Source organism: Engystomops pustulosus, chromosome 3 (assembly GCF_040894005.1).
Source record: "Engystomops pustulosus chromosome 3, aEngPut4.maternal, whole genome shotgun sequence".
Lineage (NCBI taxonomy): Eukaryota > Metazoa > Chordata > Amphibia > Anura > Leptodactylidae > Engystomops > Engystomops pustulosus.
In genome coordinates this window covers 6,752,956-6,779,777 of record NC_092413.1, presented here as the reverse complement: position 1 = coordinate 6,779,777, position 26,822 = coordinate 6,752,956, and the positions used below count along the sequence as shown (strand labels likewise).

The 26,822-nt window shown below is 45.7% G+C and overlaps 1 long non-coding RNA gene and 1 pseudogene across 1 annotated transcript; both read left to right on the top strand.

The window, feature by feature from the left end:
• The first annotated feature begins 256 nt into the window (after positions 1-256).
• LOC140120904 (uncharacterized) lies at positions 257-2,561 on the top strand. The gene is made up of 3 exons (XR_011853993.1): positions 257-425; positions 1,551-1,663; positions 1,776-2,561. It is a non-coding gene; the product is annotated as an uncharacterized lncRNA (long non-coding RNA).
• A 1,514-nt stretch (positions 2,562-4,075) lies between these two features.
• LOC140120898 (uncharacterized) lies at positions 4,076-26,597 on the top strand (annotated as a pseudogene).
• The last annotated feature ends 225 nt before the right edge of the window (positions 26,598-26,822 follow it).

The following is a 26,822-nucleotide window of genomic DNA, read 5'->3' as shown; positions in this document are numbered from 1 at the left end:
AGTCGTCAGCGCCTCATTATCATAATGTGATAGCAGGAGGCCATTCAGCTTGGCTCAGGAGATTTCCCATTCTTCTGGCACTCCAGGAATTTCTGACATTCCAGGAGAGTTGATAAATATTCCCCAGGCCCCTGTGCAGCAGCTGCTTTAGACAACATTCATCAGAGTTGTGTGTGAACGCAGCCCAAATCTGTAGAGCTTATATACTGATGACTACAGGACCTGTGATGACGTCATGGTCATGTGATCAGTCAACACGAGGGGAGGAGTAGAGATTTGTACCGAACTTCCTGTCACGTGACAAGGCGTGACGTCATTGAAGGTCCTATCGCCGGCAGCGTTTACACCCCCCTGTATCCTGTATGTATCTAATCACATGAGTGACATCAGCGCAGGTCCTGCGCCCTCCAGGAGGTCCTGTGCAGGTCAGTGATTGGTCGGGCTGTGTGTGACTTGTTGTTATTATTATCTATGTTTATAGTTTTAGCTCTTTCTTTATTGTGGTGTGTGTAGTGTTGTATAGGTGAGGTATAGCGACCCCTCCAGCAGGGGGCAGCACCAGGCAGGGGGGGGGGGGTGCTACATGGTGATGAGGAGTAACATAGGGATTGTGTTACGTATAAGACGTATCCTGTATATAAGTGAAAGCGGAATTATAGAAGCTTTAAGGCTTCGTTGCAAACAGCAATGTCTTGTGGCACTTAGAAACACAGTTCTTGTATCATTTTATAGAAGAGATTGGCCCCTTTTATGTATTTCTAGGAGATATTCACTGTTATATACGGACAGGAGTGGGATTATCCTGTACAGCTCCCTCTCCTGACTGTAACTTTATGTAGAAACATAAAATGTCTTATTAACAGAGAGATTCTACTCTTTACAATTACACCAAAACTTTGTTTTTTTTTTGTTGCCAACTGAAGGCAGCGAAGAAGAGGAGGAGGAGGGAGCTGACAGATACAACGGCCGTACCTACCAACATTTGGGCTAGGGAGAGCGGGCCAAAAAGACCCTCCCTTTCTGCAAAAACCACACCCATTGTCCTGCCTCCTTGTCCTGTCCTCCTCCATCTCCCCTCACATAGAGCTCATATTAATGACCTGTGGCAGAACAGCAACCAATCACGGCTCAGCTTCTAACTGCCAGAGCAGCAGCAGACAATGGCTCCTGTATATGGTGGGTAATAAGTGGATTTTGGAAAGCGCGGGGTGAAAATTTCAGCTAAAAAAACGATTATATGACGTTCCCTGAGTCATAGGGAGCAGCTGTGCAAAATTTGGTGATTGTAAACGCGACGGTGCAGATGCGTTTAGCGGACACAGATACAGATATACACCCGTTTTTATATATTAGACATTTTCAAATTATACATCCTAACCATCCTAACCCACTTTTGGAGCAAAAATATTAGATTTCAGATCCTGTCTTATTTTGGGACAATCAAAACTGTCCCAAATGTGTAACTAAATCTCCACATATTATTCGTCCTTTCTGTACATCAGGTTCCCTCCTCTCAAATTTTCACTGAGACAATCTGCATTTTTTTCTAGATCTCCCTTGTGCTGTGGTTGGTCCTTTCCTTCTATGATCCAAAAAGAACAGAACCATGGCTGCCCGGATCCTGGACCTCACCCTAGAGATCATCTACTGGATAACTGGAGAGGTGAGAGTCTCCCAGGACACGGCTCTTATCTCTAGGAATACAACAGGGAAATGACTGGAGAGGTGAAGGATTCTTAGGATCTATGTAGTGATCAGTGTCTCCCCATACACAGGATTACACAGTAGTGAAGAAGTCGTCTGGTGAGTGTGTGACCCCCCGTGTATCAGGAGGATCCAGGACCCAGAGCCCCATCACCCAGCCTCCACCTCATTCACTGATACATGAGCAGAAGATCCTAGAACTTACCTCCAGGATCACTGAGCTGCTGAGCGGAGAGGTGAGCGCTGCCGGGAATGCTGGGACATGATATAATAACACAAGGGAGGGGTCCGGGGGATGACTGTGTCATTGTGTGTGTGTAGCAACCCAGCAACAGGACCGGTACTGCCTACTGTGTAATGAAGTACATGAAGAACTCTGGCAGAGTCCTGCAAAATGACCTCTAGCTGCCTCTAATATTCAAGTGCAACATCCCCCACCGGGGCCTTTTCTTGGGGCCTGGAGGCAGCCGGGGCCCAGAATACCGGAGTGGCTGGCGGTTGCAGCCTAGGCACGCTAGTGTCACGGTGCTTGGTATGGGGACCGGAGGGCTGTCCTACAGCCTGGCAGGTCTCCAGCAGGTGGTGTGTGCAAGAAATATGGAGGGAGAGGCTGATGTACTGGTTCTCCCTGGGGCAGCCTGTGGTGGTAACAGCCGTATCCAGAGATCAGACGGAGGCAACGTTGTGCAAATCAACTCACGATTCTTTATTGAACAGCAGGCAATGGCCACAATGATTAAAAGCAGATTTGCAAGCTGGAAGAGTCATAGATAGGTTCAGGCTGGGTTGGTGCAGATGGAACTGATTCCTGGTGAAGGATCTGTGCTCTGGGCTTAAAGGGAACCTGTCACCAGGAGACCCATTCTTAGCACTCCCCCAGTCCCCACAGAGCATAGTACATACACTGCCAAAGTGTTTTTGAATAAAAAAAATAGGTTTTACATAAAAAAAGATATGTTATATTGTAGCTTTCATTAGCATCTGATGTGTGACTAGGCAGTTGCCCACTGGGAGGGGCTGGAAAGGAGCAGTCCCCCCCACCCTTGGGAAACATGTGACCTTTTCAAATATATGAATAACTCCCCACACTCGGGATTGGCTGTAGAGGAGCAGGGGGCGTCGCTAAGCCCAGTGATGGGTGTTTTCATATATTTGAAAAGGTCACATGGAGTAGCTGTTCCCCAAGGGTGGGGGGAACTGCTCCTTTCCAGCCCCTCCCATTTGGCAACTGCCTAGTCACACAGAGGTGCTAATGAAAGGTACAATATAACATATCTTTTTTTCTGTAAAACCTATTTTTAATACAAAAACACTTTGGCAGTGTATGTACTATGCTCTGTGGGGACTGGGGGAGGGCTAAAAATGGCTCTCCTGGTGACAGGTTCCCTTTAAGTCTTTTGACTTGTCCTGTGTGCTATCCAGTAGGCCTGTGGCTCCTGGTATTAGGACACTGGATGGTGCAGCACTGACATGTGCTGCTCACTCTCGCTAGACTCTGCAGACAGACCCTGTGCTTCTGCCCAGCAGGGGTTTATATACTCCCTTGGTCAGGTGGTTGCACTTCTCCAATGAGCTTCCAGCTTGCCTTACAAGAACATAATTGGACAATAGCATTAAGCATTGTTAACTGTTGCCTTACCAGGCAGTGGCTACAGCTTCATTCACTAAGTTCTCCTAGCAGTAGCTTCTGGATGAGTTGCGCAGTCTCACCAGATAGATCCTGACATGGAGAGGGTGCTATATGCAACTACCCGCTTACCTATGCGTTGGCAGGGGTGTTGCACAAGCATCTGCTCAAACTGTCAGAACTAGACTCTGAGGGCGGTATAAGGGCTGGACGTCCACAAGTCTGTGTTGTGCTTATAACATCCTCCAGCATGACCGGTCTGGCAGTGGATCAGTAATTGTGTGGGGGCCCAAAAGCCCTCCATATGCTACACAGAGGTGCACTGACTACCACTAGGTTCTGGGATGAGCTCCTCAGACTCATTGTGAGACCGTATGCAGGTGCTTTGGGCCCTAGTTCCTTCTGATGCCTAGGCTCATGTGCTTGTCAGCAGTTCCTGAATGATGAAGGCATTGATGCTGTGGACTGGCCTGAAAGTTCCCCAGACCTGAATCCAATGTCTCATTCCATCCACCAAGGCCATGTCTCATCGGGAGCTTGTTCACGGGGTGTTGGAAGGTCCTACAGGCATGTGGAGGCCACACACACACTGAGCCTCGATTCCATATGTTTAGGCATTTCCAGAGAAGTTGGATCTCAGCATGAAATTTAAATTTCCACCTGAGTATCATTCATCATCCAGACCTCTAAGGGAGATTCATTGTGATTTTCATTGATGATTTTAATGTTATATTGTTCTTAACATCATCCACTATGTAACGAATAAAGAATTGCAACTTGAATAATTCATACAATGAGACCGAGGATGCAGAATTTTAGCGTTCACTATCATATGAGCAGTGTAATAACACAAGGGAGGGGTCCGGGTGATGACTGTGTCATTGTGTGTGTCAGGTTCCTATAAGATGTCAGGATGTGGCTGTCTATTTCTCCATGGAGGAGTGGGAGTATGTAGAAGGACACAAGGACCTGTACAAGGAGGTCATGATGAAGAATGACCCAGCAGGGATGGAGGACAGAACCATGGCTGCCCGGATCCTGGACCTCACCCTAGAGATCATCTACTGGATAACTGGAGAGGTGAGAGTCTCCCAGGACACGGCTCTTATCTCTAGGAATACAACAGGGAAATGACTGGAGAGGTGAAGGATTCTTAGGATCTATGTAGTGATCAGTGTCTCCCCATACACAGGATTACACAGTAGTGAAGAAGTCGTCTGGTGAGTGTGTGACCCCCCAGAGCCCCATCACCCAGCCTCCACCTCATTCACTGATACATGAGCAGAAGATCCTAGAACTTACCTCCAGGATCACTGAGCTGCTGAGCGGAGAGGTGAGCGCTGCCGGGAATGCTGGGACATGATATAATAACACAAGGGAGGGGTCCGGGGGATGACTGTGTCATTGTGTGTGTCAGGTTCCTATAAGATGTCAGGATGTGGCTGTCTATTTCTCCATGGAGGAGTGGGAGTATGTAGAAGGACACAAGGACCTGTACAAGGAGGTCATGATGGAGGACCACCAGCCCCTCACATCACCAGGTAAGAGGAGACCTTCCCTGATTGTAGAGGAGAGTCAGCCAGATTCCCCCATCATCTGCTCATCACATGTAGACAATGTATCAGTCACTGTGTTATGTCCTATAGATGGATCCAGTAGGAGAGATCCACCAGAGAGATGTCCCCGTCCTCCACATTCCCAGGACTGGCCAGGAATAAAGGTACATCAGGTAAATAAAACAGAACATTTAGAACCCTGTCCCTGTATTTGCGAATACATAACTTGCAGGGGACAACTTGACGACAGTCCCCCTTCTGAGAATGTGCTCACAATAGATAAAAAATTAACCGAAAGAAACAGACACAAAGTCAGATTAACCAAGTCAAAACCAAGATGGAGGTACAAAATGGTTAGGTAAAGTATTTTTTTCCAAAGAGTATTTAGATAACGAAGCAATGGTCAGAATACATCCCACCGCTGCTGTTACATCCAAACTCCAGATGGCCAAACCCAAGATTACCCAACTAGCACAGACTCAGGACGATCCCACATCAGATCCAACCACTGCAGTGGTGATGAAAAGCTTCTGTACGGTTCTTTACAAGTTGTGATCGATGTTACTGAATAATCTATGAGCCGGTATTAATGATCATCGCTCAACACTTGCGAATCGTATTCGATTGTTTGTGACTGATGTATAACTACAGACGTGTAAAATACTTGGTTGAATGTTGCTCCTCCTTTTTGTTTTCTCATCTCCTGTATTATGATCCTTACAGGAGAGTTGGGGTGGAGTGACCAGCGGACTCGAGAATCCCACATCCGTGTCGGTCCAATGTAAGAGCCTTTTACAAATCTTGTATAAACTAATAAAACTTACGAAAGGTTTTCTTCTTTATGAGGCAAAATGCTCTCATAACTCTGGTTTAGAAGAGTCTGATTTCACGTTCAAGTTGCCCCCGTGATGGGGCACGGTTGCTAAACTAATCAAAATTTGCCAGAATAGGGGTTCCATGGGGCGTCTGACAAGGAACCCCAAGGGGTGTGTAACAGTCAGAGCCCGGAGTCCGTAGGGACTCTGGTAACACCCTCCCGGAGATATGAAATAAGAAAAACAACCCCTGTAGAGAAGAGGTTCTGTAGGAGGTGACCACAGCCTATTTTGGCTGTTGATTTTGGTCACTTTTGCCTTGTGTCATTGCTCTCACCCCCAGAGGTAGTATGTGGCTTTGTCTACAATGAGCAAAACAAACCCCTATAGAGGAGAGGTTCTGTAGGTGGTGACCACAGCCCATTTTGGCTGTTGATTTGGTCACTTTTGCCTTGTGTCATTGCTCTCACCCCTAGAGGTAGCATGAGGCTTTGTCTGCAACCCACAAGTAGTGTAACTCATCAATACAAGTTGTAGCAAGAAGGATCGAGGTGTCTGTCTGCACATTGTCCATAGCATGTAGAAAAGCATAATGTTGGTACACCCTGCTTGGTAATGTGTTGGTGCGCCCTGCCTGGTGCCGTGTTGGTGCGCCCTGCCTGGTGCCGTGTTGGTGCGCCCTGCCTGGTGCCGTGTTGGTGCGCCCTGCCTGGTGCCGTGTTGGTGCGCCCTGCCTGGTGCCGTGTTGGTGCGCCCTGCATATGGCCGTACTGTCCACCGTACCACGAGCAGGACGTATAAAAAATATAGAGCAGGTCCTAATTTCCACCATATTTCCATTCTGTACGGCCCATAGAAGTCAATGGGAACATATAACATAAGGGCTAAACACGTGCTGTGTATGGTTGTGCACCGTATGGTGCCGTATGTATTTTCACTTTCCATGGAGACCTGGGCCAGTGGGAGGAGCCTAGGATCCTAGTATACGGTGAAATACGTCCCTATTTATAACCAGAATACAGCCGTATACACAGAACAGAAAAGACCATCCGGTCGTGTGCATGAGGCCTTACAATGTGTTCTCTCTTTTTTTGGCCTGATACATAAATATCCGTATATTATATAGTGTATATACTATACAGAAACATCAGACCCTCTCCATATCCTCTGCAGTCCAGTATTTCTATGATGAGCCTATGATCCTTTTCTTTACCATTTATAATCGTTGTGATACTAAAAATTTAACTCCCTGTTTTTAAAAAATTTTCTGCTTTCATGTTTTAATTTTTTTTTTCCCCCCCAGGGAAAAACGAGATGATGGACACCGATCAACATCTTCTCTTCTATCCGTATCATGACGTAGAAGATAATTATTTCACACAACATAATAATGTCCCTGACAGCAGAGGTCCATCCCCTGACACCACCGGTGACCAGGGACCTTCATCCAGTCACTCACTGATTGGAAATCCAATGACTGGATATAAAGAAGGGAAAAAATTTGTAAGGAAGAAACGTTTCCGAAAGAAATCGTATCTTTCATTATGTAACAGACTTGCCCGAGGCGAGACCCCGTTTTCGTGTTCTGAATGCGGGAACAGTTTTAAGCTGAGGTCAATTCTTATCGAACATCAGAGAATTCACACGGGGGAGAAGCCACTTTCGTGTCCGGAATGCGGGAAATATTTTAGATACAAATCAAATTTGAGCGCTCACCTAAAAATTCACACAGGGAAGAAGCAGTTTATCTGTCCAGAATGTGGCAAATGTTTTGGACAGAAATCGGTTCTGGTGAACCATCTAAGAGTTCACACGGGAGAGCAGCCATTTTTTTGTTCCGAATGTGGGAAGCGTTTTAATAAGCAATCAAATCTTAGGGAACATGAAAAAATTCACACCGGTGTGAAGCCATTTTCGTGCACAGAATGTGACATGTGTTTCTGCAAAAAATCCGGTCTGGTGAAGCATCTGAGAATTCACACAAAAAAGACGGAGTTTTCGTGTAAAGAATATGACAACGGTTTCGGCTTAAAGTCGCATCAAGGAACTCACACAGTAGAGAAGCCATATTCATGCTCTGAATGTGGGAAACGTTTCTCTCAGAAATCGCATCTGAGGGACCATCAGAGAACTCACACAGGGGAGAAGCCATTTTTATGTTCTGAATGCGACAAATGCTTCAGTAGAAAATCGGGTCTTGTGAAGCATCTAAAACTCCACACGGGAGACAAACCATTCCCGTGTCCTCAATGCGGGAAGCGTTTCATTTACCAATCATCGATGAGGGAACACCTCAAAACACACACGACCGAAAAGCCTTTTTCGTGTACACAATGCGGCAAATGTTTTGGAATGAAATCGGGTCTGATGAGGCATTTAAGAACTCACACGGGAGAGAAGCCATTTTCATGTACAGATTGCGACAAATGTTTCAGCCAAAAATCTGATCTTGTCAAGCATCAAAGACGGCACGAGGCCAAGGATGCGTTTTCATGTTCCGACTGTGGGAAACATTTCGATCAGAAATCGCATCTTAAGGAACATCAGAGAATTCACATAGGAGAGAGGTCATTTTTCTGCACAAAATGTAACAAATATTTCAGTCAGAAAGCAGGTCTTGTGAGGCATCTAAAGCTGCACGAGGGGGATTTGCCGTTTTCATGTACGGAATGTGGGAAATGTTTCAGCCAAAAATCGCATCTTGAGAGGCATCTGAGAACTCACACGGGAGAGAAGCCATTTTCGTGTTCGGAATGCGGGAAGCAATTTATCCAGAAACAACATTTGTTTAAACATCTGAGAACTCACACGGGGGAGACGCCATTTTCCTGCTCTGAATGTGGGGAATGTTTTCAAGATAAATGTAACGCGACAGAGCTCACAGAAGAAAAATGTCCAATCTCGTGTTCAGAAATTCGGAGTTTTGTAGTTTGATATCAATTATTATAGAACATCAACGTGTTACAAAAGACAAAAATAAAACTTTTGTTATTTTGTAATTCCTCAGGGTTTTTTTTGAGCACCAGGGAAAATAGGGCGTGGTGCGGCCTCTCCGGGCAGTGGGAGCAAAGACTATGCCACACCCCAGTAGCCTCTGCGATCCCTTCCACCTTCTCGCCATGACCTGCCTCTGTATAGATTCATAACTACGCGGAGTAGACCTGATAACGGCGACGGGTCAGCACCAGAGCTACTGTGGATGCGCAGAGCTCTGCAGGAGCTGAGGAAACATATGTAAGAAGACGCCAGGGAGGAGCCGGTGGGAGGGATCGTTGCCACGCCCCAGTAGCCTCTTACAGAAATTAACATATGGATAACGGTTTAGAAGGTCACATGGAACCTACCATCACATCTACCTTCATAGGTTTATTCTGGATGTAGGTTTCCTTTGACTGTCCTGTTTTTCCAAACTAATTGGAAGTGTTGACCACCGAAGCCACGTGTGTCCACATCATCAAGAATAAAACGATGGCTGTAATACATATTGATCTCCATTATTTCATTCTATGTACGGGGTCATCCAAGCTGATTGAAGGATCCCTGTTGGTCTCTCTAACATCTGTGCCTGTTTGGGCTTCAGCGACGTCTTCTGTATCATCATCAGCTGGGTATTTCCTTTCTAGACACCACATTGGGGCAGATTTACTTACCCGGTCCATTCGTGATCCGGCAGCGGGTTCTCCGACACTGATTCGGATCTTCCGGCGATTCACTAAGGTAGTTCCTCCGACGTCCACCAGGTGTCACTGCTGCGCTGAAGTCCGTCGGAGATCACTGGAGTTCACCAAGCCAGGCCTGGTGCAGGTAAGTGCGTGTCAAGCGACACATTTTTATTTTTTTTTAGTACGGCGGGTTTTCCGAATCCGTCGGGTTTTCCAACGGCCACGCCCCTGATTTCCGTCACGTGCATGCCGGCGCCGATGCGCCACAATCAGATCGCATGCGCCAAAAAAAACGGGGCAATTCGGTGCAAATTGGTAATTTTCGGGAAACCTGACGAAAAACCGCAATTCGGGTCCTTAGTAAATGACACCCATTGTCTTTTTCTTAGATGGACAGAATCCTCCTCCATTAACATCACCCCCAAACCCCTCCCCTGCTGATCTGCCTTGTTTTTTTTTTTTAAAAAGATTTTATTTATGAATTTTTCATTTTTAAATTCAACAATAACACCGTATAACATTAGACTACGGCGCAGCGTAGTAATACTTGAAGATAGCAAAACAGCATAGGCAAATATCACATTCGGTCAAATGGCATTCTAATATCAGAAATAGATGACCATATCAGTACATATACAGTATGTAAACGCCGCGGTCGGAACTTAATGAACAAACATTCAGGCACCCAATCATGCAGACACACAGGGACAGAACACTAACAACACAACACACCACCCTCTTCACATGGGGTTCGAGCCAGACAAAGGGATTCGTTTATGATGGCTACTTTACACCGCAGTGTTAGAGTTCATGTTCCATCTAGACCAAATAAATTCACATTTTTGAGGGCATTGTCTGTTGTTGTATACAGAATAATACATAGGGATAACCTTGTTGACCAGCGTAATCCATTTCTGTAGGGGAGGGGGGTCACGATCCTTCCAGGACATAATCGCCACCTTACGAGCGTAGTACAGAACGAGTCTAAAGAAGATCCTGTCATAGTGGCCAGCAATGACCTCGTTTATTACTCCCAAGAGGCAAACCTTAGGGTTGGCTATATGGGGAAAGCCAAAATGACTGTTGAGGAAGGTTAGCACCTCTGTCCAAAATGCACTGACCCTGGGACAGGCCCACACACAATGTAAGAAAGAACCACGGGCTACCTGACATCTGAAGCAGTTATCGTCCTGTCGAGCCCCCATACGATTAAGTCTTACCGGGGTGTAATAAATTCTGTGAAGGAATTTTGTTTGTACTAGGAAATCCCTAGCGCTCACCACTGAGTCAAAGTATGAGTGCTCAACTTCCCCCCCATTCCTCTTCTGAGAGGTCTGGGATATCCTCCCTCCAGCGCACATGAGCCCGATCAAATGGTCTAACTCCCTGTGCTTGCAGAACAGTGTACACTTGTGTGAGAGTTTTAGATAGGTCAGGGGTTCCTAGCAGGGTTTCCAGTTTAGTGAATTCAGTGGACAATTTAGTGGACCCAAACTGGGCCTTAAAGGCGTGCCTCAGTTGGGAGTAGTGGAAGGAAGCCATGGGGGGCAGGGGAAATTTCTCCCTCAGTTCACTAAGGGAGAGTAGCTCAGAGTTTGAGTGATCTGCCTTGTTTAACCACTTTCCTGGCATCAAATCACCTTTTGGACCCGTTTGCCGTCTACCTTTCTGCTCTTGCTAAAAATCTACTTTGGAGCTTACTTGCGTTTTTAATGAATTCTGTATTTTGATTTTCTTGACCCTTTTTTGTTTTCTGACCATCTTTTACCTATAGATTCTGTACTGCATTGTCCTCTTCTATGTTTGTATTGTCCAGTCTTTGCCTCTGTCTTTACTCCTCTCATCTATGTTATCCCTCAGCACTTGATGCCATTAAAGGAATTAAAATCCAGCATTATAAACCAGGGACATTACCCATTGGGGTAGTCCCAGGCACTGGGACTGTGGGAATCTTCTTATATTTGCTATCCATGGTCTCCTTCCTTCTAAAATGAACAGTTTAAAACAATGCAAACGAGCCACCTAATTGGCTACTGGGACAATTTGCAGAGCTCCTCCGTACTGTAGCTTCATATGTTCTTTCATCCTGCCCCTCTGCTCCTTATCAGCACACCCCCCTCCCTTGGCTCCTGCTCAGCACTCCCCCCCTCCCTCTGCTCCTTCTCAGCACTCCCCCCTCCCTCTGCTCCTTCTCAGCACTCCCCCCTCCCTCTGCTCCTTATCAGCACACCCCCCTCCCTTGGCTCCTGCTCAGCACTCCCCCCCCTCCCTCTGCTCCTTCTCAGCACTCCCCCCTCCCTCTGCTCCTTCTCAGCACTCCCCCCTCCCTCTGCTCCTTCTCAGCACTCCCCCCTCCCTCTGCTCCTTCTCAGCACTCCCCCCTCCGTCTGCTTCTCAGCACTCCCCCTCCCTCTGCTCCTTATCAGCACCCCCCCTCTGCTCCTTATCAGCACTTCCCCTCCCTCTGCTCCTTATCAGCACTCCCCCCTCCCTCGGCTCCTGCTCAGCACTCCCCCCTCCCTCGGCTCCTGCTCAGCACTCCCCCCTCCCTCGGCTCCTGCTCAGCACTCCCCCCTCCCTCGGCTCCTGCTCAGCACTCCCCCCTCCCTCTGCTCCTTCTCAGCACTCCCCCCTCCCTCTGCTCCTTCTCAGCACTCCCCCCTCCCTCTGCTCCTTCTCAGCACTCCCCCCTCCCTCTGCTCCTTCTCAGCACCTCCCCTCCCTCTGCTCCTTATCAGCACTCCCCCCTCCCTCGGCTCCTGCTCAGCACTCCCCCCTCCCTCGGCTCCTGCTCAGCACTCCCCCCTCCCTCGGCTCCTGCTCAGCACTCCCCCCTCCCTCTGCTCCTGCTCAGCACTCCCCCCTCCCTCTGCTCCTGCTCAGCACTCCCCCCTCCCTCGGCTCTTTCTCAGCACTCCCCCCTCCCTCTGCTCCTTCTCAGCACTCCCCCCTCCCTCTGCTCCTTCTCAGCACTCCCCCCTCCCTCTGCTCCTTCTCAGCACTCCCCCCTCCCTCTGCTCCTTCTCAGCACTCCCCCCTCCCTCTGCTCCTTCTCAGCACTCCCCCCTCCCTCTGCTCCTTCTCAGCACCTCCCCTCCCTCTGCTCCTTCTCAGCACTCCCCCCTCCCTCGGCTCCTGCTCAGCACTCCCTCTGCGTGGTAGGGGGGAGGCCCTTAATGTTAGCGGCAGCCAGGAATCACACAGAGATGATGTAAAACATCAACTTACAGTTCCTTTATTCAACACAGCAATGGTAACAGACTAAGGCAGAGATTCTATATCCCGAGGTAGCTGGTTGGATGCAGTCTGGTAGTAAAACTCAGAGCCCAGATCCAGCCCAGAACTTTCCAGCCACAGAGGGTCGTAGACAAGTAAAGATAGACAAATTTGTTTGGCAATACCAATATTTACAATTTGTGTAAATAAGGTTCGGCCAATACCGGGCAATAGCAACTGATTATTCCTGAATGGAAGGATCGCAGTGACTCGGTGTAGACTGTTGTATAATATAGGTGGTATATAGGGGTTATAAGGTGTAAAACCTTCATAGCGCTACAATAAATAGATGACATATATAACTTGGATAGAAATGAATGTAGATATGAAAGGTAATGGCTAGCAGTGTTTCTATCGATAAATTGATATATAAATCTGAGTGTATGTATATATGTGTAAGTATGTATATATGTATGTGTGTTCGCTAAAGGAATCTGCACCGTCCTGTTTACCGTCACCAAATTTTGCACAGTTGCTCTCTGTGACTCAGGAAATGTCATAGACTAAGGTTTGAGCCAAAATTTCCCCCCCGCAATTTCCAAAATCCATTGTCTGCTGGTGATGTTGTGGCAGTTGGAAGCTGAGCCGTGATTGGTTGCTATTCTGCCACAGGTCATTAATATGAGCTCTGAGCTGTGATTGGTTACTATAGGCAATGAGTATAAGACGCTTATGTGTGAGGTAAGATGGATAGAGACAGAGATGGGTGGGAGATTTATCAGAAATGCCTGAGGTAAAACTGTCCAAGTTGCTCATAGAAACCAATCAGAGATCAGCTGAAACTTGAGCTCCGATAGATTGCCACGGGCAACTAGAACAGTTCTGCTCTCGACACTTTTGATAAATCTCCCCACAGACACAGAGAGAATCAGAGAGAAAGACACACACATATCTACCCAACCCAACACATATCTCCCCATCTTTCACCAAATGCAGACCTACAGACACTCCCTACTGCACTACTGTTCACAGGAACCTCTTCCGATAACCCAGATCCAGACAAACGAGGGAACAATAACACAACAACCTCCACTGAATCTATTTTCTTGGTGTCTTTTTTTAGAGCTTCCCCCAACACTGACAGATTCCCCTCGGATAGGGATAGGAATGGACACATTGGGGCTCATTTACTAAGGGCCCACGGAGCGCATTTTCGTTGGGTTTCCCGACAATTTCCATTTTGCGCCAGGGATTGGACCAGACTTGATGAGATTTTGGCGCATCGGCCCCAGCTTGTATGTGACAGAAATCTGGGGGCTGACGTCGGACAACGCACAAGATTTAACATTTAGAATTGTGTCGCAAGGCAAGCACTTACTAGCACTGGGAAGAAGAAGAAGGTGACCTCCGGTGGACCTCGACGGGGAAGCGACGGATGCAGGAACTCGGGCGCACGATCTTCATGAATTGCGCCTACTTCATCCTCATCAGATCGTCCGAATCGGGGATCACCACAGGACCGGGTAAGTAAATTTGCCCCATTAATCTCACCACCACAGAGTCCGAAAGCAAATTTTGAAATCTTCTCTCCGATGATAACAGGAACCAAAAGAAAAGAAAGACCCGAGGAAAGAGAGGAGGAAGGAGCAACCACAAAAAACAGAAACAAAAAGAAAAATCCCTAAAAAACCACACACATTCTAACCGAACAAGAAACCAATCTATTGAGTCAAGGCTTGTTCTTTTGCCCCTCATCCCAATCTGATGGATTTAAAGTTTTTCTGGATCTCAACCAATTTATCAGGAAACTTACCTTGTCTCACAAGACAAACACTCTAACAATGCAAACAACCAGACCAACACTGAAACACCGGATTGTCCACACAGATCTCAGTCCAATTTCAACCCCATACACACAACAGGGGCACCACATATAGAGACCTTCTACTCATCAGTTTCATCAGATTTTAGATCCTTGGACAGGTCCAAAAAGAAGGTTACATGCCCCAATGTAAAACAGGGCGAAAGGAGGGCTCTAAAACAACTTATGGATAATCCCTCCATCATTATCAAGCCATCAGCTAAAGGGGCCGGCACAGGAGTCCTAAACATTAAGGAAAACCAACACATTCTATCGGACCCTCAATACTATAAAAAACTTGATCATACCGAGGTCTTTAGGATAGCGTGACTAACAGCAACCCGCAATACACACAGAGACAGTCAGAGAGAGACACACAGACAGTCGGAGAGAGAGACACACAGACAGTCGGAGAGAGACACACAGTCAGGGAGAGACACACAGAGTCAGAGAGAGACACACACAGACAGTCTGAGAGAGACACATAGACACAGACAGTCAGAGAGACACACAGACAGTCAGAGAGAGACACAGACAGTCGGAGAAAGACACACACAGACGGAGAAAGACACACAGAGACAGTCGGAGAGAGACACAGACAGTTGGAGAGAGGTACATATAAAATATTTTTTGTTAACATATTCGAATTTGTTATAGCTAAAAGCAGTTATTTACTATGCCGGGCAATGGTGGGAAGTGGTAATATAAATACTACAGGGATGAGAGCTCACAATCATCACTTCATATGGGCAATGCCATTTATTTAGTGGGCTGCAGAATTGATTATGTCAAAGGATGCAATTGTATGTAGCAATAAACACATTTTGTGACAAACTGTGTCATTTTGATTCATTCTGTTGTTACTAGTCTGAACACTGGTTTACTCTTTTCCTAGCAGCCTTCATTTCTTTCCCACCACTCCGGTGGAGACGTTTGTCTCCTGTGGACTTTGTTCTGGTTTGCTACAGTTAATTCTGTGTGATAGACAGAATCTCCCTCCACTCACATTTATGCCCTGTCTGGATGTCAGAGAACGGAACCAATCACCTTCTTCTGGACCCGGTTCAGTATGACCACCAGTCCTGATCTTGTGATCAGATGGAAGGTAATGTCCTTTGGGTTGTGCATTGCACCAGTAGTTTTCAAAAAAAATTTCTGATCTACTGGGTCAGTATCTGATTCTTTGGAAGGTTATAGTCTTGAAGAGTAGTTATGGGTCTCTAGAAAAGATCTCCATGCACTGCATTTCTTGAAAATACATTATTCCTAAAATCCTTCCAAATCTGGTGGGGCTAATGAAGGTCCTGTGGCCCCTCATAAAATGGGGGAGCGAGTTACTGTAACATCTATGTTCCGGATTCAGCAGCTTCCTCTGTCTGTAAAATACATTGAATGCTCTCATAAGGCTGAGCTGTTATACGGGACTCTGGGATTCTGTCCCTACTAGTCTTAACACTGATTTATTCCTTTCCTAGTTGCCTTAATTGATTTCCAGCAAACCTTTCTGTCTCCTGTAGAATTTGCTCTGGTTTGAAAACAGTTAGTCCACTGTTAAGTACTGAATCAGATAACTGATCCAATCATCAGGGATCTGACATCTCAAAAAAGGTTTCTTCCTCCTTGCTGGCCCAGTTCTTATTTTGAATTCATCTTGACTTCGGTATTTTGGATTCTTTGACCTTTTGCCTGTTTTCTGACTTTCCATTTTGTACTATCCATTTGTCCTCTTATATATTTTTGACTTCTCCTTGGTGTTTGTATTGTCCTCTCCGTGCCTCTAGTATCTGTACTAAAACCTTGAACTACTGCCTGCTGCTGATGTTGGCTCCTCTACCCACCTTCAGGGGTCGGGTTTGGAGGATGTTTACCACTGTATATGTTTACTGTAGGCAAACAGGAATTTCAGGATGCAAATATAAGGGATTCACACAGTGTAACGAACAATTGATTAAAAAAACAAACATTTATTCTACTTAGTTGCGACGGTGATGACATGAGTTGAATGTAGTTACAGTGTAAGGAGCCCCATCCACCATTCCTGGTGGTCCAGAAGTCTTGTGTTCCATTCCAGGCTAAGGATGGGGAAGAACCTTGAGTCTTTATAGTGAGGTGGGAACCGCCTACACTGCAAGGTCAGTAGATACAAATAGCAATGTGGTGGAGGCCGAGGTCTTTCCATGCAAGAGGAATCCTCTCAACGTATTCAAGATCTGAATGCAGCCTTACGCATGTACATACAGTATATACAGCACTTACAACATGCATATGTTTACACACCCGGCTGGCAACTGCTGCAATCCTACATAGGAGGAAAGTATCATACATATAAATATGCCTTCTGTAAAAGTGTCTTTGACACATGTACAGGCGTTCATGCGACCACCGATGTGAATCCTGCTGCTCTATTCAATTGTATTGGAGCGTGGGAATTGGCAAGTACAAGGCTTCACAAGTCTCATCCTTGGGTGTCTGGTGCACTTTGCTTCTCACTATAGAAAACTATTCACTGAAATCTATGGAGGAGACTTTTGAAGGCCAGCTTTGTGGCTACCTTGAAATGATCCCAATTCTTGGTGAATGCCTACTCCAGCTAAGTGGATGGGCGTAAAGGGGGCCTCCCCCCAGCTGCAGTATGGGTCAGCATTGGCCATTCCTGCCCTGTGCCTACACCCCAGCTATAGCTTGCAGCAGTTCTGATGAAGGTTATAGCGCAATTCTATGCCATGCAGGACCTAGTGTAGATGTGTCCGGCCGTGTAGCACTCTCCAGCTATTTCAGGAGGGAGGAGCATCTACGTATTTCCGGTGTGGTAAATCTGCCCCTACGTGTGCAATTAACTGAAGATGACAGCAGGATGTATATATATTTAAAAGAGGTCGAAGTAAAACATTTAAAGATGACCTGTCAGGGCAATTTGGAACTAAACCACCCACAGGTCTTTATGGACTGGTCGTTTAGTGTTCCAAATCGCTCTTTCGGTAGTTGCTCTGTGGCCACTATTAAAAAAAAAGTTTATATTTACCTCAGTCTGGAGCTGGTCGCACAGTAAAGCCGTTATACTACACCCTGGCTCCGCTGTGCAGGCACCATGGAGAGGGCACTTGTGAAATTAACCCAAGGGTCACTGCTCCAGTTTCATTGCATTTCTGAGCACGCTCAGGGAGCTTCTCTAGGTCCAAAGGACCATAAGGACCCGTGGGTGGTTTGGTGTTCTAAGTTTCCCTGACAGATCCGCTTTAAAGGAAATCTACCGCCAGGATGAAGGATTGTAAACCAAGCACACTGACATACTGGTGTGCACCCCCTCTGACAGGATCTGCTCTTCTTGTAGCTTCGTATGCCTTTGTTTTTAAGAAAAAGAGGTTTTAAAAATTATGCAGGTGAGCCTTCGGGGCTCCAAGCTCCATTGACATCTATAGAGTCTGGAGCCCCGGAGGCTCATTTGCATACTTTGTGAAACCTTTTTATTGTAAAAACAAGGTCCTAGGAAGCTAAAAGAAAAGCTGAACCTGCCAGAGAGGGCAATCACCAGTGTGTCAGTGTGCTTGGTTTACAATTCTTTATCCTGGTGGTAGATTTCCTTTAAGGCTTGATTATAATTGCTAAGGTGCTAAGCAATTTCTAAGGAATAAGAATCAATGTATTTACGGGACTAAGTAAAATGTAGAAAACATATCGACAACAATTAGCCCTCGTTTTCCTGCCCCACCTAGAACCAAGGGCTGTAATGGGCGGTTCCCATGCTGGAGGCAGATGCACAACGTTCCTTCTTGGTGGATGCATCCTGGTCTTTTTTGCGCTTCCAGGACTCCAGGAATTTTCAGGAGAGTTGACATAGATTTGATGCTGGTTTGGTTCCGGACTTTTGACTGTAATTCTAAAGCTAAAAGGAGAAGCGTCACATTTGTCTGAAGGCGGCTCAATAGTTTCTAAATTCTGTTTCTGAATATTTTTTCAAAATACGTTACACACATTTCACCCTACGTATCAAAAAACACATCGAGAGACGTCAGATCAGGAGGACAACCCGGTAACATCTCCATCAAGTCACAACGACTCATCTGTGCATCTTATATACTAGTGACTGCAGGACCTGTGATGATGTCATAGTCATGTGATCAGTCACATAAGGGGAGGAGTAAAGCCGTAGAGATTTCACACTTCCTGTCATGTGACCAGTGTGAAGTCATTGAAGGTCCTATCCCCAATAGTATTAACATCATCTACTGCATGTATGTATCTGATCACATGACTGTAACATCAACCCATGTCCCGGAGCCACTAGGGGGTCCTGCGCAGGTCAGTGATTGGTCGGGTGGTATGTGTGACTTCTTGTTTTTATCGGCATCCAATTTGGGACAAATTTATCGTTAGACAGGACCTTACTCCAGTTTCCTTTTATACTGCTCTAAAATGATCTCTTTAGATACCATTTGCACATCAGATTTCTCATAGAGGCTTAGACTGTGGCACATGAGGTGTTAATGTTTTTAGTGAATTTGTAGCTTTTTAGTGAAAAAGTTGTGCAAAAGTCGCAAATTTGGTGCTACTAGTTCTTACATTTTTCCTACGCCAGGAGGGGTGTGGAGTCAATTTGCAGATGCAACAATTTTGAGACATTGTGAAGAAAACTGATGGAACTGCAATGACAGATCCCACCCCCATAGATGTTTAGTTACTCAGCTTATTATTATGTAGATGTTAGAGCCACATCTGTGCTCAGACTTTTAGTAGTTTCCAAGTTTGATAACCTTTTGAATTACCATTTTGGATCCTTTTGGATTGTCTGGACGGTTCCATCAATAGCAAAGTATCATTTTTTTAAACAAAACATGCATACTTCTCTTTGTGTATGTTAAGTTCTGCTCGTTGGGGTTTGTGAACTTCAATGGGTGGAGTCAATGGATGGGCCAGTCCAATCCTGGCTGACATCATAGCCCCTGCCAGCTTCATTGGGTCACTTACTACTCACCATAATTAGCCTTTCTGTATTCCTGGTGCCCTCTTCTTGTTGCTTTAGTATGTTTGTTGCAAATTGTTTTGCAGCTCCTTTGGCCTCTGCTTGGACCTTCCCAACAGCGACCCAGCAGGGATGGAGCAGGACAGAACCACGGCTGCCCGGATCCTGGACCTCACCCTAGAGATCATCTACTGGATAACTGGAGAGGTGAGAGTCTCCCAGGACACAGCTCTTATCTCTAGGAATACAACAGGGAAATGACTGGAGAGGTGAAGGATTCTTAGGATCTATGTAGTGATCAGTGTCTCCCCATACACAGGATTACACAGTAGTGAAGAAGTCGTCTGGTGAGTGTGTGACCCCCCGTGTATCAGGAGGATGGACCCAGAGCCCCATCACCCAGCCTCCACCTCATTCACTGATACATGAGCAGAAGATCCTAGAACTTACCTCCAGGATCACTGAGCTGCTGAGCGGAGAGGTGAGCGCTGCCGGGAATGCTGGGACATGATATAATAACACAAGGGAGGGGTCCGGGTGATGACTGTGTCATTGTGTGTGTCAGGTTCCTATAAGATGTCAGGATGTGGCTGTCTATTTCTCCATGGAGGAGTGGGAGTATGTAGAAGGACACAAGGACCTGTACAAGGAGGTCATGATGGAGGACCACCAGCCCCTCACATCACCAGGTAAGAGGAGACCTTCCCTGATTGTAGAGGAGAGTCAGCCAGATTCCCCCATCATCTGCTCATCACATGTAGACAATGTATCAGTCACTGTGTTATGTCCTATAGATGGATCCAGTAGGAGAGATCCACCAGAGAGATGTCCCCGTCCTCCAGATTCCCAGGACTGGCCAGGAATAAAGCAGGAGGTCCCACCCCATCATCAGGTAGGAGAAGCTGAGATCTGTGACTCCTCTATAGACGGGTGTAATGGCCTCGGCAGCAGTGCAGTATATACTGTGGGACGTGTCTCATGTTGGTTCTGGTCGGCTATGAATATTTTCTGGTTTCATAACATATGGTGAGAGTAATAGGTCTTTCCTCTGTGTATAGGGGGTATTATAGACCTGGGGGTGTAAATAGGTCTCTGTATTGTCTCTTTATATTCTGTACATTTTCTAATCATAGTGCACCTTAAAACTTCACTCAAGTTCAGTGTTGTCCTTTTTGTAATAGATTCCGATTTTCCCTCAGACTGGCCAAAGTTTTAAATGGAAACAACCCTTCCCCCAATCACTTTTTAACCACAGGTCCTCAGAGATACCTTTCTTACACCTTGAAGTGTAGGTCCCAAAACATCACCTTTACATGTATAAATCAAAGTAGAAAACACACAAATGGGATAGGTACCACTGATATGAACAACTCTTCTTGCATAAAATAAAGGGGTATTCCTCCGTCAAAGACAAGATTCTTAAATACATTTCAGTATAACACAATATCACTTTCTCTAATTCACTGTTATGAACAAAAATCCAGCATCTCAGTTTCCCTGGGATCCAACTGTAAATCCTTAGTTTGTTTTTTTTACGGTCGGGCAGGACAGATTCTTCGGATGAATAGCTTCTCCTCTCTGCCTCCAGCCCCTCCCCCAATGTGTCATGAAAAAAATCACTTAGAAACGAGATACAGTTCACATTTATCCACTTATAGTGACAACATCAGGAGGGTGAAAAGTGGCTTTGGCTGCGAGGGGTTAATCTTTCCAATATTTATAGAAGGTTTCTTTATTGGAGAAGCTGTGATGTCACTGATAAGAAGAACTAATGTGGGTGATCAGATTGTCCGATTCCAGATGGGATTATGACGTTATGTGCAAAAAACGACAGATGTGTAAAATACTCGGTTTCTGATCCTCCTCTGTAATGTGTGATCCTTACAGGAGAGTTGGGGTGGAATGACACAAGGACTCGAGAATCCCACATCCGTGTCTGTTCATGGTAAGAGCCTTTCCCAAATCTTCTATAAACAAATAGACTCACTTGTGAAACAGGAAATGAATCCAGCGCTTGACCCAGGTGAGTAGTTAAAACTTCTTCTTTTATTGGAATAATGCGTGTAGCAATACAGCTTAAAATGCACGGAACCGACTGTATCTTAAGTCATCAGCGAGCTATGACAGATGGTGGTAACCTGGCTTCGCCTACGCGTTTCTAGTGTCCGCAGACACTCTTATTCATGGCTCTGAATGAGATGAATAACCATGAATAAGAGTGTCTGCGGACACTAGAAACGCGTAGGCGAAGCCAGGTTACCACCATCTGTCATAGCTCGCTGATGACTTAAGATACAGGCGGTTCCGTGCATTTTAAGCTGTATTGCTACACGCATTATTCCAATAAAAGAAGAAGTTTTAACTACTCACCTGGGTCAAGCGCTGGATTCATTTCCTGTTTCACAAGTGAGATTATCCAAGCACCTGGTCCGTGCGGAATCCGAGGACGCCGAGACTTCCAGGACAACGTGGGGTGAGCTGCAACTAAGAACCTTGTTGTGTTTGTATAAACAAATAGAACTTTCAGAAAGTTGACTCTTTATTATCATTGTTTCGACTGATTTTTAGCCACTCATCGAGCGCCATTACATTCCACCGTATTCTGCGGTTCTGAGTTGTTCGAATGGAATGAGACTTTCTCTGTAATAATGATGCAAGTGGTTACATATACCAGGTACATAAATCTATTGCTATGCACTGGTTGGATGTTACCCCTCCGAAACTGAGCGAAGTGAGGAGGTCGCTAAACAACATTATATGGATGGAGCTGAAGGTGTCTGTGAAAAGGGGAGCTGTAGGTAAATTTGATAAACAGTGGCTTGACTGTTCGGGGGTGGTATCGGGCTACGGAGCTGGATACGGGTCCGACCAGGGGGGACTAATAGGGGTGTGAGTTGCGGTGTCTCCTAAAAATGAGAAGGTGCGGGTTGGAAGGAGGTGGAAGCGTGCTGGAAGAGCTATAAGGATGGGTGAAATTGACCAGATCGGGGGGAGGGAATAGTATTGGGTATTAGCTCCAGCCTAGATGTAGGATGAGTTATGGCTGGACATGGAGACTGGCAGATTCTGGATGGTATCCTGCACATTTGGCTACGGATGGTCCTGTGCATCTGGATTGACCACCACTTGACTGTTTCAAAATTGGAAAGTACCAATCTGTAGTTCAGTTCCTTTTGTTTGTGCCAAAATTACAACCAACGGCAAAACAGTCGGGACATTGTTCAGATGGAGACTGCGTGGTGTAATGATGGGATCCCCTGTGTCTGAATGGTGGACTACAAAATGCTGCTTTTCTCTGTTTGATATTTTGTCTAGAACCTGTTTGCTGTCTGTGACCTCATATAACCCCTGAGTTTGAACACAAAAACTCACAGTGCAGCCATTTCTTCTTGACTTCGCGTCCAATTACCTCATTGTAAAGTGTCTTGTCACTTCTGTGTCATCCTAATGGAGATGTTGTGCTCCTGTGTGTGAACACAGGTTTATCTTACCTGCTGAGCTGCTTTGATTGTTTCGGCACCGTCGCCTGTTTCCATCCTGCAGCCTGGCCGGTTCCAGCACTGTTAACCCTTGGTGATTGAGAGCTCCACCACTTCTCTGTGCTCTCGAGACCTCTGGCCTGATCACCTTGGAGGCTGCAACTTTGAGATGACATATTAGTCCTTCGCTTCACTCTTTGCTTGTGACTCTGTTTCTGATCTAGGCTCTGTTCAGACTACTCTTCTGCATCTGTGATTTTGGTACGTCTTTGCTATCTCTGTTGTGACCCGGATAGGTGACTATTCTTCTGTGTTTGAGTTCACTTTGACATTGGGAGGGACTGATGCCCAGTGACCACTGTTTAGGGTGGACGCAGTAAGCAGGCAGGGACAGTTTGGGGGCTCAGCTTTAGGGCTTACAGTTTTCTTTTTTTGCCATGATACATAAATCTATAGAATATTGTGTTCTCTAGTTCACAGTCACATGACTACGCTGCATTGTCTTCCACGTACGTTCATCATTTACATGAAATCTGTTGTATTATTATAGCGTTGCGATATCCTGACACTGGGTGATTACACTGCGAGGTCTACATGGAGTCATCTGTCTCTCTACCATCTATTATATCTTGTGTTTTCTGGAGACCAATAATTCTGGAGGACTCTGATGTTTTTCATTATCTTGTGGTATAATTTCAACCCTCTAAAAAATCCATAGTTTAGGAGGATCACATTTTATTTTATTTTTTTGCAGGTGAAGAAAGGATCCGAGACTCCCAGGAACATCTCCTCTTATCTCCTTGTCATGAAGTAGAAGAATATCCAATATCTCCTAATGTCCCCTCAGTCCCTCACAGCAGAGATCCATCCGCTGACCCCACCGGTGACCAGGAGCCTTCATCCAGTCACTCAATGGTTGGAAATCACCAAACCGGACATGAACAGCAGGACATATTTCTAGATGGGAAACCCTTAAAAATTAAACCAGATCTTTCTTTGCATATGAGAATTTCCAAAGCTGAGAGCAAGTTTTTACCTTCAGAATTTTGGGAAAGTTTTAACCAGAAATCAAAAATTAATGGACATCAGAGAACTCACACAGGGGAGAAGCCATTTTCATGTTCTGAATGTGGGAAATGTTTCAGCCAAAAATCAGGTCTTGGAAAGCATCGGAGAATTCACACAGGAGAGAAACCATTCTTATGTTCTGAATGTGGGAAGACTTTTAGGAAGAAATCAAATCTTTTGGCGCACGCAACAATTCACACCGGTGAAAAGCCATTTTCATGTCCTTATTGTGGGGAAAATTTTAGGCGGAAATCAAATCTTATAGAACATGAGAGAATTCACACGGGGGAGAAGCCGTTTTCTTGTACAGAATGTGGGAAATGTTTCAGCCAGAAATCAGGTCTGGTGAAGCATCTAAGAACTCACACAGGAGAGAAACCTTATTCCTGTCCTGATTGTGGAAAGACTTTTATCCAGAAATATAGTCGGGATTTACATCTTCGGGTTCACACTGGAGGGAAACCATTTCCATGCTCGGAATGTGGGGAACGTTTTAGACTGAAATCACATCTTAAGGAACATCAAAGAATTCACAAAGTAGAGATACAATTTCAGTGTCCAGAATGTGGGAGATATTTTAATCAAAAATCCAGTCTTGTGAATCACATGAGAACTCACACAGTGGAGAAGCCATTTTCCTGTTCAGAATGTGGGAGATGTTTTGGTGATGGATCTGCTTTTGTTCAACATCAGAGAACTCACAGACGGGTAGTGACCGTTCTCATGTCTTGAGAGATTACACTGAACTTTTTTGGGTCTACCTTGCAGAGCATCTACAAATTCCCACCGAAGGGAAAGCAATGTTTCGAGCCCCAATTGGTCCTTCATCAGAGACTGATTGCGAGGGAAGAGATTGAAGAAATGACATTCGGAACCGCTCAACTGCTACTTCTCGTGAGGCTGTACACTGCTACTACTGCTCCTGATGCTCTATCGAGTGGTTACTACCACAATTTCTCTTATCTCATCCACCACAATCCATGTCTGATGAAGGTTCCATTGGGACCCGAAACGTTACATTACTAACTTTCGGATACTGCTATCAATGAAGATTGCTACTCTTTACACCCAAGGGAGTTTTCCTTGAAAATGTACATCTGTCACAAGGTCTGCAACAGTATAAAAGTATGGAGGCCTCTCACTCACTAGTCTGTAAGGGGACGTAGTTTCTCAGGAGTATCCGTCACAGAAAGTGATGGGATATTCTGAGTATCATAGAGCTGTAGCTCATACTTGCAGACACGTGGAGGCTACATAGTGGGGGATGAATGTGTTCTTGGTGTTGCGGTACTTTTGGACAGGCAGTACATGACCCGCACATCTCAACCACACTTAGACAGTTAATGGGGGTCATTTACTAAGGGCCCGAATCGCGTTTTTCCGTCGCTTTACCCAAATATTTCCAATTTGCGCCGATTTTCCCTGAATTGCCCCGGGATTTTGGGCGCACGCGATCGGATTGTGGCGCATCGGCGATGGTATGCACGCGACGGAAATTGGGGGGGCGTGGCCGTAAGAAAACCCGACGGATTTGGAAAAAACGCCGTATTTTTTTTTTAAAAAAGTGTTGCTTCACACGCGCTTACCTGCACCCAGGGTAGGACGGTGAACTTCAGTAAACTCCGACAGAATTCAGCACAGCAGCGACACCTGGTGGACATCGGGCGCACGACCTTAGTGAATCGCCGGAAGACCTGAATCCTCCTCTGAGAACGCGCCGCTGGATCGCGACAGGACCGGGTAAGTAAACCTGCCCCAATGTATCGTCACATCCCCCTATCTCTGAGCCCCACCAGGGATTGTCCATCTTTTTTTTTAGGAGTTAAGTCTTAAAGGAATCAGATTTTATTCTGTCAATTAAAATTTTTCGACATTTATTTATATAACTGTTTGAAATGTGTGCGAAAATATTTGTACAAACCAGGATTTTGTATCTGCTCAAATAATTAGCGCAGAATCCAGTGGAAAGGTCACACTTGGGAATATTTTGCCTCGTCCAATGAAATTGTAGGCCATGCAAAATCTGCAGTAGCTCGTGCTGTGCGAACCCATTGAAGTACGAGTTACTCCGAACTCCAGAATAAATCGGGGTAGTATGGGGTAGATGGCTGTAAAATAGGGGTAAATGGGGTAATAACAGGGCAATTGTCCTGCCGAAAATGGGGTCAGGAAGTACTTAGATAATAACATTACATAAAATAATGACATTTTTTAAAAAAAATCAAACCAAATAGATGCTGTTACTCTCACTGCATCCTCCCAACCACAGTCCAGTGAAGAAAAATCTGCCAACTCCAGAACTGTCCGGATAGTAGAGTACCTGACCGATGTGGGACCAGCAACCAAGCCTACGAGCCATGTGTGGACTGACCTGACACTTCCTCCTGGGTTTTTTGTGTCAGTCAAAGGATGGGACCGGTAGGGATGGCATCATCAGAGCTGACCATATTGGTGGTATATTAGAAACGGTCAAGTACGGCACAAATGCCCCCCATGGAGTCACTGGTGGTGAAGTGCTGTTGGTTACTACTTAGGTTCAGCTGCCTATAGATAAGGACATTTAAAACAAAATAACTTTATTGGTATTCTATTAAAAATAAACACACAACGGGAGTAACAGGGCTATCTGTAAAAGAATAGTCCGACTGTAATACAAGCTGGGTAAGGAAATTCCTGCGGGCCACGGGAGATGCCCAAAGGTGCCGTGTACACAGGACGTGTTATCGCATTACTTGAGTACAGTGTATTATTCACCAGCACTCTTGTAATATGTGTCAGAAATTTCCATTAAACCCAATTAAAATGCACACCAGTGGTCTCTCCATATAGGTTCATTAGAGAGTTTGTTCACTAGTAAGTGTCATTTATCAAATA